This window comes from Pelodiscus sinensis, chromosome 2 (assembly GCF_049634645.1).
Source record: "Pelodiscus sinensis isolate JC-2024 chromosome 2, ASM4963464v1, whole genome shotgun sequence".
Taxonomy (NCBI): domain Eukaryota; kingdom Metazoa; phylum Chordata; order Testudines; family Trionychidae; genus Pelodiscus; species Pelodiscus sinensis.
Window position 1 is genome coordinate 149,123,098 of NC_134712.1, and position 20,905 is coordinate 149,144,002.

Here is a 20,905-nt window from a genome sequence, read left to right on the forward strand (position 1 = left end):
AAAGCAGACCCCTTTTTCGATGCACTTTGGCAGTGTAGATGTGCTCTTTTGGAAGAAGTTGTTTCAGAAGATCTCTTCCAGAAAAGTTTCTTCCAAAAGGAGCTTGCAGTCTAGACGTAGCCTTAGAGACGATACACAACAATTTTAACTCTCTCCATTCATCTCAACCTCCTGCATACACTCCTATTCCAAAATACCCTATCCTGTTAGTTGCAGATGTTAAGTGTAATAGAGTGTGGTGTTGGGAGGAGGCTGTTTGGTAAAGAGGGTGATTTCTGGCATCCCTCTGGGCCAGAGTTAAGATTGTGGTGTATGGTAACCATCATACTGTGCCAAGGTAACTTTAGAGGACTTAATGTCTTAGAATTTAATCCTGGCTATGGTGTTTCTACCATCTGCCACCACCATAAAAGTATGCTTTCTGTGTGAGTATGTGCATGACTGTGACTAGCATGAACATGTGTATAGCACTCTGCGTCCCACTCCGGGGCTTAATTTCCCCAAATCAAGGTTTATATCCTCTGTGATCCACCTCATAACTGTATGTCCGTGTCTCACAGCACTCTGTCCCCCCTCCTTCTCGTCTATACTACTACAGGTTGTTGATCTAAAGTTACACAATTTTAGCTATGTGAATAACATAGTTGAAATTGACAAACTTAGAGCTACTTACCATGGTATCTTCACCATGGTAAATCAATAGCTGACGCTCTCTTGTGGACTCCACCTATGCTTCTCTTTTTAGTGGAGTACCAGAATTGACAGGAGAGCACTCAGCAGGCAATTTATTGCGTCTATATTTGATACATCACTGCCCGTCGATCTGGCGAGTAGTGAAGATATGCCCTGACTGTCCCCTACACAAATGACCTTCCCAAAAAACTAATACTCTGTAACAACTCACTACAGCAACTTAGCCCTGCAGGTCACCATGGTAAAAATAAAAATCATGCTTCAGGAAGAAAAAAAAACCCCCCACACAGACACTATTACAGAAACATGGATATTTTACAAGTTTTAAATCAGAGGCGCCTAAACTGTAGTATATCTGCTGGTGGAACATGAGCTTATTAGACGTAGTACAGCAAAAACACTAAACAAAACCCTCCAGTGTCAAACAAACATTCACTGCAGCGTGCCAGAAAAGGTCCAGGAAGCAAAGTACACTCATTCTCCCATTTGCTTTCATACATAATAGTGAATAACACTCACCAACCATGCCAGCATACAATTTTTATTTAGCTGTGTATTGTACGCTCTTGCTGTGCAGATGGGCATATTGTGCTGTCATTTTCTGCATAGTCGGCTGGCTTTTTGGTAGGCCTAGCCATCAGCTTGTGCTGAGCCACACAGCTTGAACTACAGAGATAAGCTTGTAAAGTTTCATATCACACTGCCAGAGCTTCTCGCGTCCAAACAGACACATGCATCCAGGACTGAGTCAGAGCATCTGCAAAACCTGCAGCCTCATGGAGCTCCAAAATCAACAGGGCTTCACAAAGGAAGGCACTGCACAATGAGCCTGCTTTTGCATTCATTGCTCTGCAGGGCTAGAAGGCATGGGGAATTCCCTACCGCCTTGGCAGGGAAGTTTGGGAGCCTGGGGTCAATGTGTTGGATCAAAAATTGGCTACAGGACTGAGAGGTGCCTGACTTCAGCAGCAGAACAGATGGCTGGCTGCAATTTGCAGGGGAGGAGGTACTGTGCAATTTGTCCAGCATTGGCAGACATCCAGAGGCCTTGCTTAGGATGAGGGTGAAACTGCTGATGACCTTCTCTCTCCCCTTATGCGCAATCTCAGGAGAGATTCCAATGCCACCCAGCTGGTTAGCAGAGGGCTCACAGTTACGGTTTATTTTTACTGGTAATGCACATTCACACCTGCCTCACTGCACATAAAAACTTGTTATACACATGGATGGAAAAGATTACAGGGAACATTGACACACACTCTTCTCATTAACAGCACTTTTCTCCCCTTTTCTTCTAGGTTGATTCAAAATGTGTATTTTTCTTGATTTATATTTCGTCAGAGGAAAGCAAAGTGAACTCTGGCTTGTGGTCAACAACAATCCAGATAAGAATTTGCAACTTCCAACTTATATTAGACAAGTGAAAAAGTCAAGCCACTGAACATAGTCTAGCAGCTTACCAAAACATATGACCACCACTGAAGACAAATGTCATTGTTGTAATTTGAGTAGCACTAGAGCCAAGTAATAATCATGAGGGCTGCTTCATTGTGGACCTTTCTGATGTCTAAAAATCTGAGTTGTTTAAAAAGACTATTATAATCAAACATTTTAGACTTCTTTGAGCATTAATTTTATTATATAGAGTCCAGAAATACTGAAGCCGCTCAAGGCCTAAAATAAATGCACACAAAAAAGAGACCTTTGAATGTGATACATCAAAAATCTATGTTTAAAAATTTGATATGGGAACCAATACATTTTGAGAATCTCTTTTCTAAGTTATATATACCTGGACCTCGGCAGTATATCCAGGATGGGAGCTTATCATTTGAAAACATCAGCAGAAGTTACTATGAGCAAAACTATATATTAGTCCTGGGAGAGTTCTGTAATTGATGCATTGGGAGCCATAGTAACACTGCAAAGATCCCTGGGACTGACATATTTTTCTCTAGCTTCATATTCAGCTGATTTAAATACATTCAGAATAACAAGAGCTTGTAAAAATCTTTTTTTGTAAAACCTTTCCATGTAATGAAAATTTTAGCAAAAAAAAAAATTATTTGAAAAAAAGTCAGGTTTTCCTGATCTTCCCACAATTTCAGCTTGTGGCAACAAAACACAACATTATATTCTGTTTTTGTAGTTACAGCTTTTTCAATGAAAACTCAAAAAATCCCAAGAAATTGTTTAATGTAAAAAGAAACAGTTTTATTTAAAAATTTCAGACACAAATTTCTGAGTGGCTTTATTAAAATACTAAAAATGTTTTCTGACACTAATGCAATAACTTTGATGGAGTTTTATGTAATTATTTTTATTTCTTATTGCTACCATCACTTCCCCATTGAACCTGGATGGGCTTTTACAAAAAGTTGCCCTATTTCTTTATTGTGAATAGGGCCTTTTGCTCATTTAATAAACTCTTTTTATAGAACTCCTAATTTTAATTCACATTTTCCGTCTGTATTTTTCCTACCAATCAATATCACTCATAATTTTCTTCAGCTTTGGAAAATTAGACTTTCTGAACCCACAAGTATATTCCAACTAATAACTGTTCTCTCTTTGCCCATATTGAGTTTAATCAGGTCATGATCATTGGTTCCTAGGCAACCACCAACTTCCAATATAATGATTAATTTATCTTTATTGGTTATAATGAGGTCCAAATAGAGGTATGTCATGTTGGGTGTAATACCTTTTATGCTAGAAAATTACCATCTGCAATTTTTAGAAACTCTACTGATGTTTTAGTACTGGCTATGGGAGATTTTCAGTATGTCCTTCCCAACCTAAAGTCCTTTTAACAATACATTTTTTAACATATGTTACAGACAGGTGTCTAAATAATTCATCCTTTTCTCTTGATATTGCAGGATACAAATGAGATCGGGTGCTTGTTAATACAGTATGTGTTTAGGCCACATCAGCAGACTGTTAGTAATAATGGGTAGTCAGGTGATTTGTCCCTTATTGTACCTAGCATGATCAGACCATAAGAAGCATGATTTCATAAAAAAAAAATCTGAAAATATTGTTAAGGAACTTTATCAAGAGTTTAACATTTATTAAGATTTGTTTGAAAATTTTGTGCCACTAAATAGAATTCAGGGATTCAGAGAAGATTTGAAACACACAGTCTGTATCTTCAAAAACATGGGGTGTATTTATTGTAAAAGCAACACAGAAGTTTGGCAAACATGATCACTACTTTTCTGGGTAAGTCATCCCAAACTGGTCACCTAATGGCCCAAGCAAATTTGAGTGGCAAGATATTCATTTGCCTGCCTTCTTCTGACTGTAAGCAGTATTAAGAGACATGGTGAAGCAGATGTTAGTGTTGAAGTAAATACAAGAATAAACAAATTCTGCTATTAAGGCTGAGTCTAGACTGCAGGGTTTTTTCAAAAAAACTTCACCTGCATCTAGACTACAGCTGCGTTCTTTCGAAATTAAATTGAAAGAACGCAGCTTTTCTTTCGACGGCGGTACTCCTCATTTCACGAGGAATAACGCCTTTTTTCAAAAGTGTTCTTTCGAAAAAAGGCACTATGTAATGCAAACTGTTCTTTTTCGAAAGAGAGCATCCAGAGTGCCTGGGTGCTCTCTTTCGAAAAAGCAGCTTGCTTTTTCGAAAGTACTGATTGTAGTCTAGATGCTCTTTTTCGAAAGAAGCTTTTTCGAAAGTATCTTTTGAAAAAGCCTCTTTCAAAAGAGGCTTGCAGTCTAGACGTAGCCTTAGAGACAAATCAGACAAAAACTTTGGATGTAAGCACTGCAACACTTTGGAGAGCTCCAGATCTGCATGTGGTCCAGATTCAGATTTTACAACTTGCCACCATCCATTCATCTGTGAGTTGTACTGATTTGTAACTAAAGAGAAACTGAAGTTAGACAAAATACAATATTGCTTTTAGAATTCTAGATTTCATATGATAGAACATCCACAATGATTATAATTTTACATACTGGTGTAACCACCACTAGGAAGATTTGAATGTGGAACTTCTGGAGCTTAGTATAGGCACCTCTACCTTTTGAGCTAAAAGCCAACTCCCTCACAGCACCTTCTGTAGAGATATCTTGTTCTTATCTGTTGCTGTGGTTTAGGTACCACTCCATGGAACAGTGAACCACACTAGGGCTATGTCTACACTGGCTGCTTCTTGCGCAAGAACACGTTGCGCAAGGGTTCTTGTGCAAGACCTCTTGCACAAGAACACATCCACACTGCCACGTGCTAGATGTGCTTTTGCACAAGAGCATCCATGGCAGTGTGGATGCTCTCTTACGCAAGAAAGCTCTGCTGGCCATTTTAGCCATAGGGGTTTCTTGCACAAGAAACCCCTGCCGAGTGTCCACACTGCCCTTTTGCGAAAGAGAGCTTAAATCTGTTAGAAAAGAGCATAGCTCTTGCACAAGAATCCCTCTTCTACCACGCTTTACTGTAAATCTTTTTGTGCAAGAGCAGGTGGGCAGTGTAGATGCTCTGCAGCAGAACTGCCATTCTTGCACAATAGTCCACCAGCGTAGACATAGCTTTGGTGTGTGGGGTACACTGGCACTTTTTATTTTATAGTATACTGTACCCAGAAAATATAAACACTTTAAATCTCAGACAACATGTTAGACCTACATGAGACCCAAAGATATTTCACACAATTTTTCAGGTATTTAATGTAGATAGAAGAGTCATTGTATGGTTGGCTGAGGCTTAGTGATACTGATTTTAAATGATAAACTGCTTTTTGCAGTTTTGGGATTCTGTGACATTTCATATATATCAGCATACAGAATTGCAATAGAAGCTTTTGAAGATAGTTACAAGAGATTCATGTATGTATTCCTTATAGCTATGATGGAGGCTTATGATTTACCCCTATATTAGCATGTAGTACAAAATTTTAAAAGACAGCATTCAAGTTATGACATATTGATATTTTTATATGAAACTATATTTCCTTTATATTTATTTGAGATACTCTGGCTGATTTTAAGAGATCTCGTTGGACATGCAGAAAGGTTTTTCTGTTTTTAGAGGTTTGCTATCCCCAGCTTGATTTTTTTTCTGAATAATTCAAATGTCTTTTTGTACAGACTCTAACAATATCAATTATATGATGAGCTACAGTTAGCAGTTGCGTCTCATGTTTTGAATATGTTGTTCTGAAATATTTTTAAGTACTGACTGTGTCTCTGTCAATGCCATATTTGACAGATCTCTCAAAACACAAAGTTAAAATACATTTGTTGCTATTTTTTTATTTTGCCTCTTCTGGAAGCACTATGAGGTTCCGAAGAATGATACTTTTTATTAAAAATTTGCTTTACAAAGAATCCTTCCCATACAGATGTGCATTTCTGTACAAATACTCAAAGTTTTTACCTAGTTACCTTGACCCCTACTCTCTGTGAAAGACAACCGGAAAATAAGGTAAGTCTTCCCATTAATTGTAAGTATCCTATTTTCATTGAGTTTTGACAATTTCTCCATTTTCAAAAAGGTGTCAAACTACTGTAGACAATTGACTACAAGAAAAAAATATTCTATCTACTCAGCACATTAAATGTCAAATCTGCCAGTTGTTGTTTCCACAAAACATAGTAGAGAAAAGCATATTGTAGGAGCAGATTACCTCAGGCAATGGGCTAGAAGTATTAATTACAATAGATTCCACTTATTAGCAACAACTCAGTGCCAGCTGTAGCCAATTACTTCATTTTATAATCCATGTACAGACAGTCCCCGGGATACGTACAAGATAGGGACTGTAGGTATGTTCTTAAGTTGAATTTGTATGTAAGTCGGAACTGGCATCCAGATTCAGTGGCTGCTGAAACTGACCAGCAGCTCACTACAGGAAGCCTGAGGCAGAGTTGCTGTGCCCTGGGCTTCCTGGAATCAGCCGCTGATCAGTTTCAACAGCGGCTGAATTTGGACGCCTGGGACAGAGCAGCTGGGGCACTGCCGGGTAGGTCCCCGCAGCGCCGTACCTCAGCACTGCGGGGACCAACCCGGCAGCACCCCAGCTGCTCTACCCCAGGTGTCCCCAAGTCAGCCGCTGCTGAAACTGATCAGCGGCTGATTCCAGGAAGCCCGGGGCAGAGCAACTCTGCCTCGGGTTTCCTGTAGTAGCCGCTGGTCAGTTTCAGCAGCAGCTGACTTGGGGACGCCTGGGGCAGAGCAGCTGGGCTGCTGCCGGGTTGGTCCAGTAGCGCCGAAGAGCAGCGCTGCGGGACCAACCCGGCAGCGCCCCAGCTGCTTTACCCCAGGCGTCGTCGGGGAAAAAAGCCTGGTCTGCTTGGGGGGGGGGGGGGGCGCACTAGCTGCACCCCCCGCCGCTCGTGTCCTCCGGGGTGAGAAAAGCCCCGTTCGTAACTGCGGATCCAACGTAAGTCGAATCTGCGTAACTCGGGGACTGCCTGTATTGCAGTGGTTCTGAACATTTGTGATTCTGATTTATCTCGAGTACCTCCAAGTTTCACCTCATGTAAAGACTACTTACATGCAAAATGAGACATAAAAATTCAAAAGGATCACAGCACAGTGTTGCTTACTTTTGATATTTCTGATATAAATCAATTGGAATAAAAATATTATACTTACCTTTAATTATATAGTATATGGAGCAGTATAACCAAGTCATTATTTGTATGAAATTTTAGTTTGTACTGAGTTTGCTAGTGTTTTTTATGTAGCCTTTTGTAAAATAAGGCAAATATCTAGGTGACCTGATGTACCCCTGGAAGACCTCTGACTACCCCCGGGGTATACATATTCCTGATTCAGTACCACTGATATTATGTGTTCTGTGATATTAGGCTTAACTAACATGCTAGGTCAAATATAATCATTGTATGCTAAATAGATTTAAAGTGTAGGATTATGGAAGTATAAGATTGGTCAGTAGCCAGAAGGGAAACTATTCATTAGGTATTTTAAAAAGCAGGATTGTAACAAGGCCTACATGCTGAGGCCTGTAGGATTTTAGCTTAGTCATATTAAGAAATGTTTGACATAAGTAACCACCGAATAACCCTCTTCTACAAAATCACAGGAAAAGATGTGTAAAATTAACCATATTTTTTGGTTACAAGGTACCCCGTAGTCACATTTTTCTAACACACACACGTGCAGAATGTTAGCTGCAGACAGAAATACATGCTTAAAGAAGGTTCCCAAATTGGATAAAATGAGTTCTGTAGAAAAGAACTCCGGTAGGAACCATCCTCTTCTGATGACCAATTGGCAAGTCAGGCATCAAACCTTAAGAGTATCATTAAAGATGTGAGTATGACTACATTTGTATCTTGTGTATAGGTGTTTATTGGATTTCTGTATACTCGGGTAACCATAACCTTAATTGTAATTTTAACAAAATGGATAAAACAAACTAGACCTTGCACTTGTAAATGTATGTGTAGTCACTACCCTTGGTCTTTATGTGTTCCTAGAGACTCTAAATCTGAAGCAAGCATCAAAGGTGACTTTCACTCTTCTAAGCTTGAAGCTGTAGCCACCAGAGCGGAATTACTAAATACATTACTCAACTCACTTTAAACAAAATATAAGGCTATGCAGCAAAATGTTGCCATTACCCAGCAGTTGCCAGTAAGTAGAAGGTGGATGTGTCTTCCCTAGCTGCAGCCCTGCAAGGTATCATGAGAGGTGAGTGCCACCCTTTTAGACAAAGAGTTGTGCACCAACTTGCACACTATCTTGTCCAACAAGACCATTTCCAGATGCAAGGTAAACCAAAGCGATTGGAGGACTTACTAGCTGCAGATTTATTTTTAGAGTAACCTTTTCTTAGATCAGTTGCCCAATTATCCAGACTAATGACCCTGGTCCATTCCAACCAGAGCCCTATTAACCAGGGCATTTCATGTTCAAACAAGTGCTGTGGACAGCATCATCATTGGACAATTACAGGAAAACATGACAAACAGCACCAACCTTTGTACATCATATTTCTTGATCTAATTAAGGCATTGGCTACAGTCAATTGCACTGCCCTCTGTAATTGTTCACCCAATTTGGATATCTGGACAAATGTATTATAATTTGGCAATTCCACGAAAGCAGGCTAGAAGAGTTAGAGCGGGCGGTGATCTACAATATCCATTTCTTATCATGGCAAGATGAAGCCGGGAGTGTCCTCATTCCTAGCCTTTTTGATCTATTCTTTGCTGCAATGCTAGGAACTTCAAATAGAATATTTATACATTTCCATGCTGGTAAGCCTGTCAGACTTTCCTATCTGTTTTCAAACACCAAGATGATAGAAGTATTGATCCAGGAACTTCTTGATTTTGATCGTTCCTTGATGACACATTCTGAAGCTGTACTACAAGATTTTACCAGCTTTTTAGCTGTGGGGGCATGTAACTTTGGCCTCATCCTCACCCAAACTAAAGCATACCAGATAATTTTTTAGTAAACCATACCAAACCATACCAAGACTCACGCATAACCCTGGAAGGCATGTCATTCCAAGCTGTCAAACAGTTGACTTAGCAGCATGTGGAATATTGAAGCAAGGATTGAGTTTACAGTAGGTAGACAAATTAAGAAAGCTGGCACCACATATGGTGACTTCTATTGATGAATCTGGAAACATGAAATCTGTGTAGAGGCAAAAATCAAAGTCCAGAATGCTGTTTTCCTCACAATATTCCTCAATGGGTGTAAAATATAGACCCATTATCAACACCACATTGAAAAGCGTGGCAGCTTCCATTTGCAATATTTAAAACAATTGGTGGGCATCAGATGGCGGGATTGGGTTTCCAACATGGAAGTCTTAGAGACAGCTGATTTGGTCAATACAAAGGCTTATTGTACCCCATTGAGATAGACCAGCCATATAATACAAATGCCTGAAACCCATTTATCAACACAAATCTTTTGTTGTGAATTAAGCTCCTGCCATCATAAGTATGGAGAGCGGATAAACCACTTCAAAAGCACTTTGAAACAATCTGTACAAAGCAAACATTTTCGACTCTACCTTTGAACACTTGGCAATTGTTTGCAATGCATGATGCCATGCTATAACGGTGGGTGTCCCCAACTTTGACAAGAATCACATGGAACGGATGGGAATCATGCATCTCAATCACAAGACAAAAGGTTCTGTGGACAGTGCGGTAAATGTTGTCCTTCCCACACTGTGGAATCACACAAAGACCATTAGTACAAACTATGATTGTCAGTGTTATCCTTGATATTGAAGTGGTCAGCATCAGACCAGCCTTGTAGCAGCCCAGTTCCAAAAGATATCTAAAGCAATGTGTGGTAAAAATCCATGTGGTAGTTTGTCTGTGGAAGCTCGCTTTCTCTTATCTTATGGTTGCAGATAATTCAGCTGGATGGTAGTAAATCTGTTGCTGGATGGTAGATATACTGTTCGGGAAAGTCGTGAAGCTGTAAGCAAGAGAGCAGTTATACTGAAATTTATATTTTAATAGACTGCGTATAGACTCTACCGACAATATTTAAACTGAGTGGGCCAAATTGTTGCCTGGGCTTATCCCAGTGGTGAATTTGGCAAACTGGTTCTCTTTTTTCAGACTGTACTCATTTTGAGGCATGGCTGTTTTACTTTTGCCTTTTATCTGTTCATGGGTCTGCAAAGGTTTGTATGATTTACACCAGAATGATCTAAAAAGAGGCTGATCAAAAGTCTTGTGAATTCAGTGGGACTCTTTCCCCTGATTTCAACAGACTTTGAATCACACCTGTCATGTATAATCAGAAGAAGCTATATTTCCCGGCCACAAAAACAATGATTAAATAGCAATGAAATATTTTATCAGAAAATTGTTAATCCAATTTATGGGATAGTACTCAGTATCAGACATTCTAGAGCAGTACTACAAATACAGTTTATTTTTCAAGCTATTGCTCCTAAAACATTTCATTTAAATTTTTTATGTTTTACTTCATAAAAAATTCAAAGAAATAGAATTTTCCTGTAATTAAGTAGTCATTTGGGTACTTCCATAAGGGACTGGGTTTCTTACAACAATCTGGAGGTAGTGTTCAGTAATTGGAGTTGACACTTGGCACTTTGTACACGTATACTCGCCGTTGCCAGTATGTCTGTCTCTCATCTTGCCTGAATGCGAAAGGAAGCATCACTCAACAGCAGCAGATTGCCAGACAGGAACACTCAGTCAGGTACTCAGTTTGCTGGAATATCTCTGCAGAGCACTGGAAACAACTGGGTATTATTTATAATACATAACCAAGCCTTGGATAATTTGTAAAAAGGAAATTGAAAAGGGAAAGAATTTCTGGTGTCCCGCAGATTTGTAGAAAATATTATTAGTTAAGGGGAAAGGACTTATGTAATGTTTTGTAAATAAGTGAAATGGCAATATAATGTAGGAATTTCCTTAACAAAAATGAAACTCCCTTCTATCTGCTGTCATATAAGCAGAAGAAGTTCAAGTCAGACCTTGGCTGGACAGTCAGTGGTACTTGTTACACAGAAACTGCTCAGAGAAGTTACCTTGTGATGACAAGCTTATTTTTGTGAGCAGTATCTGAACAAATCAAACATTTTTACTAGACCTGGGCCTCAAAGTTATGAGGTTGTTATTCAGAATGGTGATCCGTTGCTGCTGGAATTATTTTTGCTCATTAGTTCAAATAAGGGGGTCACAATCCTTAGTGTGGCACATCTCAGGCTCTTTGCCATATTGTTGTAGAAGTGTTGGTCCCGGGATATTAGAGAGACACATTTCAGACCTTTATCAGTATGAAGTGTGACAGTTCAAAACAGAGGGCTGCAACAGAGTGGGGAAAGGCAGCCCTAGAAGGGTAAAAAGCCAACTCCCTGTTAATTAGAAGTAAGAGCAGCTGACAAGGGGTTGTCTTAGGCAGATTAGGACCAGCTGGGACAGGGCTAGCTTGGACCAATGATGGTCAGCTGATTATACTTCTGGCCTTCCTGAGACTTTTTAAAGCCTCCGTGTTCCGGGGGAGGGCAGAGGTGGAGGGATGGAAACACAGAACCACTCACAGCAACTGAGTGAAGAGATTGGGGGGGCAGGATTAGGCACTTCAGAAGGAGAGGCTGGGTTCCTTACTCCAGGGAAAGACTACAAGCTCAACCCTCCCCCCACCCCGAAAGAGAAGGGCTGCCCACCCAGACAGATAAGAGTGTTTTGCCTAAGACCCTCCCATTAAGGGGGAAAGGATAAAGAGCAGCAAGGGATAGTCTAAGCAATATCCTGGCAAAAAGGAATAATGATAAAATCTTTCTGTTCTGGCAACCTTCTTGTGTTTCTTCCTGGAGTTTGGCAGCATGAGCCATGCCCATAAAGTCATATGGGGAGTACAAGATGTACATGAGAAACTGAGATTCTGGAATTTATAATAACCTCCTGTCTAAAGAGACTTTCCCTCCAAGGGAAGGGTATGATGTAGTTATATATAAAATATTTTAACATCCAAGCAATCAGAAATCACTCTGTACACACCAGGTGGATTCTTGAGGGTATGTCTAGACTGCGTTGCTCATTTGGGCTACTGGAAGTATCCTGAAATAGCAACGGCATGTCTTTAAAAGCATCTGCCATTTCCCAAAAAAGTGGGCACGCTATTCTGGCATCCCTGTAACCCTTGTTCCATGAGGGTTAGGGGATTTGTCAGAATAGTGCCTGTATTCTTACTGAAAGTTATAAAAAAACTAAGTCAGACAGTGAAATTAAGTAATTTTTCCATCTTCCAGATTCAGTTTCTCTGATACATAGCAAATGGCAGAGTTTGCAGCAAGAGAGTGTATAACATGCAGATATTTTTTAAAAAAGTCTAATAGAACTTTAAAGACTAACAAAACATGTAGATGGTATCATGAGCTTTCATGGCCACAGCCCACTTCTTCACATGACCAATACCATCTACATGTTTTGTTAGTCTTTAAAGTGCTACTAGACTGTTTGTTGTGTTTTCAGTTTTTCCTGTTACAGATTAACTCAGCTACCCCGCTGAAGATATTTCAAAGAATGCATTGGCAAAGTAAGCTGCTGTACTGTCACCTGGTAGTCCCAAGCACACAAGAATCAGCCATGTCTGGCTCCAGTGGTACTTTCCCCTGGGCTCTGTTCATGCTCCAATAGCAAAACAAATGGAGAAGAAGAAGAAGAAAAACAATAGTCCTGGCTGGGGGAGAGGGGATGCCTTAGGCAGTGTTCCCTGTAAGCTGAGCAGTTGGTCAGCTTTCCAGAAGAGAGTCAAATGCCACCTACCTGAAACAGAGCACCCCTAGCTAGCTGTTTGTGTTTCTACTGGTGGTGCACATAATAGATTCCACACATGGATGGAAAAAATTAGAGGAAATATTGCCCTCAGACCTGTGATAACCAAAAGATCTGGACTTTCCCAGCCCAGGGGAAGTACACAGGACAGGCTTTCCCTCTTGCAGCCTTCAGGACTGTGTGCACTCAGCTCTCGTGGCTTTAGACTCCCTCATAAGTCTCATTTATATGCTTCAGCTAGGAATCAGACCCAAGCACTTGCTGTTCTCTGGTTGGGTTGGCTAATTCCGAGTACCTGCCTGCTGTACTTTTCTCCAGAACAAGGCCTGTTGCATCCTGCAGATTAAAGGGAGACATGAATCATTTGCAGGGTCAGGGCACAGCACTAGGCAACAAGCCACAAGGCTTCTGAAAGTTGGTTTCTCAGAATACACGTGATAGGGTGATCTCCCTTTAAGCACCAGAAAAATAGACCTGGTTCTCAGAAAAATAAACATTGGATCCAGTCCTGCTTTCACTGGAACCTTTGGGAAAGCTCCCATTGAGGGGAGTAGAAGCAGATGCAGCATTGCAGGAGACATGCACATGGATTTATTTCAGGCTCTTGCTCATAAAATATAGAGGGCTTAGCAGCTGCATCTCTTGTGTGGCTGCTTAGTTATACTACTGCACGTTCTATATACTTAGAGTAGGGAAGAAAAACAAAAGGTAACTTTATACAAAATGCCAAGTTGAGTCCTGTGAGATTCAGAATCAGATGCCATCTGTGGATTTTAAAATCTCCTGTCAGTTCACTGATTAGGAAGATCACCTGGGACAGGGGACAACACAGCAAAGTCACAGCTTAGGAAGAGTCTTACTTGTACTACACATCCACAAAACACCTGGGTGCACCTGTGTCCCTTTCGGGCCATGGCAGCTGCTATGCGGCCGTAGACAGCCGCGTTCCTCCATCTAGTGCAGAGATCATGGAGGTTGGGGGCCTGCCCCCAAACCTCAATGAGGTCCATGACCTCCGCATTAGACCAGGAGGGCGCGCGCCGTCTACGGCCCCTGGATGCTGGGGGACTGGGCAGGGGACAGCTCGCTGGCACTGGCTCCCTGGCTCATCGTGGGACCACTGGGTCGGGGCAGAGACCGCTGGCAGGGCTGGCTGTGTCAAGTGCCGTCTGGCCAGAGTCTACCCCTTTAAAGGCCCAGGGCTGGGGGAGAGGAGAGGAGTTTTCCTGGTTGTGCGCAGAGTGGCCACCAGGGGAACCTGGGAAGGGCTAGCCTCCCACTAGTTCGAATTAAGTGGCTACACAGCCCTTAATTCGAACTAGTTAATTCGAACTAGGCGTTAGTCCTCGTAGAATGAGGTTTACCTAGTTCGAATTAAGCGCTCCGCTAGTTCGAATTAAGTTCGAACTAGCGGATCGCTAGTGTAGCGCCTATCAAAGTTAACTCGAACTAACGGCTGTTAGTTCGAATTAACTTTGTAGTGTAGACATACCCTTGTGTAGTGAAAGAGCTACTTGCACTAATCATAGGCAAACAGAAGGAGAACCTGAAAAATCAAAGTCCTGACACAGCCTTTGCTGTAAATGACATGTAGGCAATTCAGCAACTTCATGTTTACTGTTCTGGGTTGTACAACCTGCTCACTTTACTGCTCCTGCTTTTTCCAAAGAAAAAGCAGTTTTCATATGTCATCTAGCACTATTTAAATAGAACAGTTAACAATAATAATAATACTTGGCACTTATGCAGTGTCTTTCAACCAAGGCAATCCAAATACTAGACAGATTAAAGTCTGGAATGGATGCAAAGCTTCATGCTTAAAGGCATAAGCCACCCAACTTCTAATTTGGGTTAAGAAAAAAGTTTGCCTAGAGACAAGTTACTCCATAAATTCTCACATTGCAGTTTTTTGAACCTTCTCATCAGCCTTTGTTATACACTGGCTACTGGATCAGATGTATCTGGGGTCTGATCTAGTATGGTAATATTATGAGCCCTATTGTCTCCGGTTTACAGAAGGGAAAGCCAAGGCATAGTACCTTAAATTTGAAAATATAAGATAAAATGGCATGGCTAATGCTATGCAGGGAGTTTGTGATAGATGAAAATCAGATTTCTATCTACTTTAAACACTAGATTATATGCCCTACCTGATGTCTATCACCATTCAGTCACCTCACAGCTGTTAATGGAATGCAATTTATTCAGAAATATCTGTAGTCCAATAGGAAATGAAATATTTATACGTGTATTTCAGTTTTAAAGATGAATAGTACAGTGGTGGACAACTTATATGTAGATTACTCTCCCCTGAACTAAATAACTTTGGCTTTTCTGCATTATAATGTGTTGAAATATGGTACCTTTTAACAGTTGAAAAAGAGATAGCAAAGCAAAAGAAACTAGTTAAGTGTGTATTGTTTATTCTACCATCTTTAGTTCAGGAATAATTTGTTTAGTTACTAAAAAACTGTTACTTCTTATTCTGCAAAATAAATAAGATTAAACATGCTGTTTTTTGCCACTTTTGTTTTAAAATGCACTAAAAATAATTATAATTGAAATAATAAAGTATTGTCAAAGCCACAGTATCTGTCTTGCAGTATATTGAGTAATTAAAATAAACACAGTCTCTGGCTTACATCTGCTGTAATCAAATAGATGAAAAAAGAAATGAGCTATTCAATGGTCATTATAAAACCCTTTACAAAGTCTGGCATGGATTCACTCCCACTGATGCAGATACAATGGCCAATAAGGAGATTCCTTATCACACAGCCCTTTTGTGCTAACCTTTGCTGAAGGCTCCATAGGTGTTCCACTGGTAGAGGCTGTTAGGGAATAGTTTGAAGGGCCCTGGCCATACTGCTACCTTGGCCAGCTTGACCTAATATCTGGGCTGTACACTGTAGCTTGATTGAAACCACTGGCTCAGTAAGTATTGGTAGAATCATACACAATGTGATGACATCCTCCCAGGCAGACTTGCAATCCTGAAGAAATGAAATTATTAGATGAATCATACCATCGTTAATGTTGCTATGATATTTATGGTATTCCCATAATAAGTATTGGAAATGAAACAGTGGTAACTTAACTATAGTAGTAATAATGAATAGGAAAGCTAATTAGACAACACTGTAAATTTTTTAAATGATGACCACTGTTGGGCAAACCATCTAATGCAGGGGTTCTCAAACTTTGTGATACTGCAACCCCTCCTCTAAGTTGCTCATGATCCCCCAGGGGGTCGGCACCCACAGTTTGAGAAACGCGGATCTAACATACTTTTACCTGGCTTCAGGAAAGTAACTTTTTCCCACAAAAACAGTTTTGCTATTTTCCATTCTATGTTGTTTGAAATGGATTTCAAGAAGGAATAACATTAGCAAACACGGAATTTGGAGTTAAGATCCCTTGGGAACCAAATCTAAAAGGAAGAAAGAAAGAGTTCAGGAGTGCTGGTAGTTTTTTTAAAGAAACAGAAGTTAAGGGCACAAGGTCAAACTATCCCAATGAGTAGGAAAGCTAGGCAATATGGCAAGAGACCTGTCTGTCTTAGCTAGAAGATTTTCAACATCCTGAAATTAAAAAAAAAAAAAAAGTGTAATAAAAAGGCAGAAAGTAGATTAAATGATGAAGGATGAATCTCTCTTTCTCTCTCTCTATTTATATTTATATTTAGAGAGAGAGAGAGAGAACAAAAGCACGAAGGCAGGCCTGGCCTTAGGGCAAGGTGAGTGAGGTGGTTGCCTGGGACCCTGCTCATTCAGGGCCCTGCACTGCCCAGCTCTGCCCACCCGGACGCTCATTCGCTGCCCTGACTGGGAGCCACACGACCGTGTGGCTCAGCTATGCTGCCTTGGGCCCCGCAACCTCTTTGGCCGGGCCTGTATGTAGGGGCAAAATTAGAAAGGCCAAGGCACAAAACAAGATTAAACTAGTACAGACATAAGACTTTACAAATACATTAGAGGAAAGATGAAGGACAGATTAGGTCCATTACTGAATGAGGAGAGAGAAAGACAGACACAGACACTAATAGAAAATGCAGCAATGACCGTAGTGTTAAATACTTTTGTTTCAGTTTGCAGCAAAAAAGGCTTTGCAGGGATCAGGTGACTAACATGGTGAACATCATTGCAAATGGCATAGGACCTCACCTGAGGTTAAAATAGGTATAGGTGAGTGGGGCTGTCCCTCTACGTCTGCATCCAAGTGGAGTGGGTCACATATAATCTGGGCAGTGACTGGTGACCTGGATGAGCAGCAGCTGTCTATTCACCCAACCGTTAGGCAGGGCAGGGCAGGGCAGGGCAGGCAACTATTAGGGTTCTGTCCAGCAGTCAGGCAGAGCTATAGTAGTCTCGTTCCCTGGCCTTTGAACAGGGTGGGTCAATCAGCAGTTCAGTTAGGACTCTCATCTTCAATCAGGCAGCGATGTGGTGCCAGTCCAGTCTAGGGTATCAGGTCCCACCCAACTCCACTGCATCCCAATCCAGGGTCTTATCAGTGAAGGAGCAACTAGGTCAGTGGGGATTCACCGGCAACCAGCTGACCTGTTTTCAGGCTTGCCCCCTACTAGACTATTGCCTGGTTCCCTTTGGTTGCTTTCTTCTCTTCTCCCCAGGTGCACCTGGATCCAGGGGTCATCAACCTCCTCTGGGGACATGGCCCAAGGTAGCAGTAGCAGTATCTCTGTATCAAGTGCATCAGGGCTCGCTAGAAGCTCCTGCAGATCCTTGGGGCAACAGTGGTCTCCTGGGTGTTCATCTCCAGGAATGGGGAAGAAGTGTCTGTTGACTCCAGCAGCTTTCCCCCAACTGAGCAGTTGGACCAGCCTTTTATACTTCCCTGGCCTGTCCTACCCCCCTGCTTCCAGCATGTGAGGCATGGCCCTTCTGACTCCTCCCCCAGGTAGCTTGTAGCATTCTGTATCTGAGGGGGGGGCACACCTCCTTGCTGAACGGGCTCAAGAGAAGCTGACTGAAGAGATCTCTGAGCCATTAGTAATTATCTCCGAGAACTTATGCAAGACAGGAGAGATTCCCAGAGGCAGAAAAAAGAGCCAGTATAGTAGCTATCTGTAAAAAGGGGAATAAGGACAACTCAAGGAATAACAGAACAGTCAACTTAACTTCAGAAAAATAATGGAGTGATAACCAAAACAATTTGATAGCAAAATAAATAAGTTAAGTAACAGTCAACATGGATTTGTTGAGAGCAACTCATGTCAAACCAACTTAGTATTCTTCTTTGACAAGACAGGAAACCTTGTGGATGGGGGCAAGAAATAGATGTGATGTATTTCAAATTAGTGAGGCTTTTCATATCATTTCACCTGACCGTCTCATAAACAAATTAGGTAAACACATCCTAGATGAGGTGACTATCAGGTGGGGGGCACAACTGGTTGGAAGACTGTGCTTAGAGTAGTCATCGATGGTTCACAATTGAGCTAAAAAGTGTCTGACAGAGATCTGGCCTATGTCTAGTGAATATCTTCATAAATGATTTGGATAATGCTATAGTGAGGGAGACATCATACACCAACGGGCGTTGAGCCAATGGTTGTTGTTGTTGATGATGATGATAGAAAGTATACTTACAAAGTGTAAAGATGATACCAAACAGGGAGGAGAAACAAGTGCTTTGGAGGACGTGATTAGAATTCAAAATGATATTGACAAACTTGAGAAATGTTCTGAAATAAACAGGATGAAATTCAGTAAGGAAAAATGCAGAGTACTGCATTTAGGAAGAAACAAGGATTTTTACAAATACAAAAAGGAAAATGTCTGCCTTAGCAAGCAGTAGTTCAGAAAAGGATCTGAGGGCCACAGTGTATCACAAACTAAATAGGAGTAAAAAGATAATACTGTTGCATAAAAAGGAAACACCATTCTTCTGCTCTACTCTGCACTGATAAGGTCTCAGCGAGCGTATTCTCTCCAGTTCTAGACACCGCACTTCGGGATAGCTGTCCAGACAAGAGCAACAAAAATAACTGACAGACCAGAAAACATGATTTATGAAGAAAGACTGAAAAAATTGGGTTTGGTTAGTCTGGAGAAAAGAAGACTCGGGACAGGTGGAGGGTGCATGATAAGTCTTCAGATATGTACACGTTTATTATAAAGACGAGGGTGATAAATTATTTTCCTTATCCACTGAGGACAGGACAAGAAGCAAAGGGCTTAAATTACAACAAAGGAGATTTAGGTTGGACATTAGGAAAAACGTCCAGTGACGGTATTTAAGCACTGCAATAGGGAACGTGGAGAATCTCTGTCATTGGAGCTTTTTAAAAAAAACAAATTAGACAAACACCTGTCAGGAATGGTCTAGTTATTATGTAATCCTTTTGAGTGCATGAGCCTCGACTAGATTACCTGTCGAAGTCCCTTCCAGTTCTACATTTCTATGATTTTAGAATTACATTTGATGTGTGACTTTAGAACATATTGAAAAGTGAGCAACTAGCAGCCTGGGTTGTTGCCAGACAGTAGAGGAGGGAGCTGTGCAGCTTTCACCACACAGTTGTAACAACACTTCTCATGCCGGATCTGCAGTTCCCCTTATATCTTAGCCCTAGGGCTTTCTTGGGCTAAGGATGACAGCTGTGCTGAATACCGTGTAGTGGTTTTGTGGTTCTTTTGATGTGCATAATGGACTAGGATGAGAACAACAAATTCAGTTGCATTTGAGAGCCCCTGTAAAACAGGAAAACTAATCCTTCCTCAGTGGAAGTTTGACCTGAGTGTAACTGGAGCTTGTCAGCAATACCCTAGTTCTCACCAGCCTAGGCTATACTGCAAGGTGAACATAACACTCCTCTAGTCCTGTATCTTCCCCCAGAAATATAGGTCTTGTATGGCGAGCCCTCTCCTGGACAACACAAAAATATTAAGTCTGCTATTCCTATAAAGCAAGGATGGGGAACCTAAGGTCCGGGGGCTGCATCCAGCCCCCAAAGCTCCCCCTCTTCCTCCAGCACTGGGGAGCCTATGCACTCCAGCCCCCTGCCATTCCACCATAGGGTGGATCACACAAAATCTACTAGCCTGGGCCCCCCTTGGTTATAATGTGCAAGAAGAACATGGGTGGGGGGTGGCATGTCTTTCTCCTTCTCAGTTGGGGGCTACCTCAGTGATAGTTTGGTTTTTCTTTTTTGCTTCTCACTTGTGTGTACCTCCCAACTGATTTTTCTGTCAGTCAGCAGCCCCCAACTGAAAAAAGGTTCCCCATCCCTGCTGTAAAGGAATAATGTGCTAGATTATTACCCTAAATAGTTACCCAGACACTTCAGTTTAAACATACCAGATAAAAAATACCAGGTAAAAAATAATAAAACAAGTTTGTTATTAACCACAAAGAGAGAGATTTTAAATAAAGTGTAAGTAATGAGGCATAAAAGTCAGAGGTCAATACAAGAAAAATAAAGATAAAACATATACTAATATATACTTACATATATAAGAAACTGTCTTAGTTGCAAACTAAGTCCAGCAGAGGGGAATGAAAATGACTGGAGGCACATGGCTTATGAGGAGAGGCTGAGGATTCTAAGTTTATTTAGTCTGCACAAAAAAATAAATAAATAAAATAAAAATGAGGGGAGATTTGATAGCAGCATTCAGCTGCCTGAAGGGAGGTTCCAAAGAGGATGGCGCTAGACTATTCTGAGAGGTGGCAGATGAGAGAACAAGAAGCAATGGTCTCAAATTGCATTGGGGGAAGTATACATTGGATAAAAACTATTTCATGAGGGTGATAAAGTACTGGAATGAATTGCCTCAGGAGGTGGTGGAATCTCTATTTTAGAGGGTTTTTAAGGTCAGACTTGACAAAGCCCTGTCTAGAATGATTTAGTGGGGTTGATCTTGCTTTGAACAGGGGGTTGGACTAGATGACCTCCCGAGGTTTCTTCCAACCCTAA

At 41.1% G+C, this 20,905-nt stretch overlaps 1 long non-coding RNA gene across 1 annotated transcript; it reads right to left on the reverse strand.

The window, feature by feature from the left end:
• Positions 1 to 8,333: 8,333 nt before the first annotated feature.
• Positions 8,334 to 20,543, reverse strand: LOC142827237 (uncharacterized). Its single transcript, XR_012901834.1, has 5 exons — positions 20,438 to 20,543; positions 16,261 to 16,396; positions 15,760 to 15,959; positions 10,726 to 10,915; positions 8,334 to 10,126 (listed from the first exon to the last, which is right to left on the reverse strand). It is a non-coding gene; the product is annotated as an uncharacterized LOC142827237 (long non-coding RNA).
• Between the last annotated feature and the right edge of the window lie 362 nt (positions 20,544 to 20,905).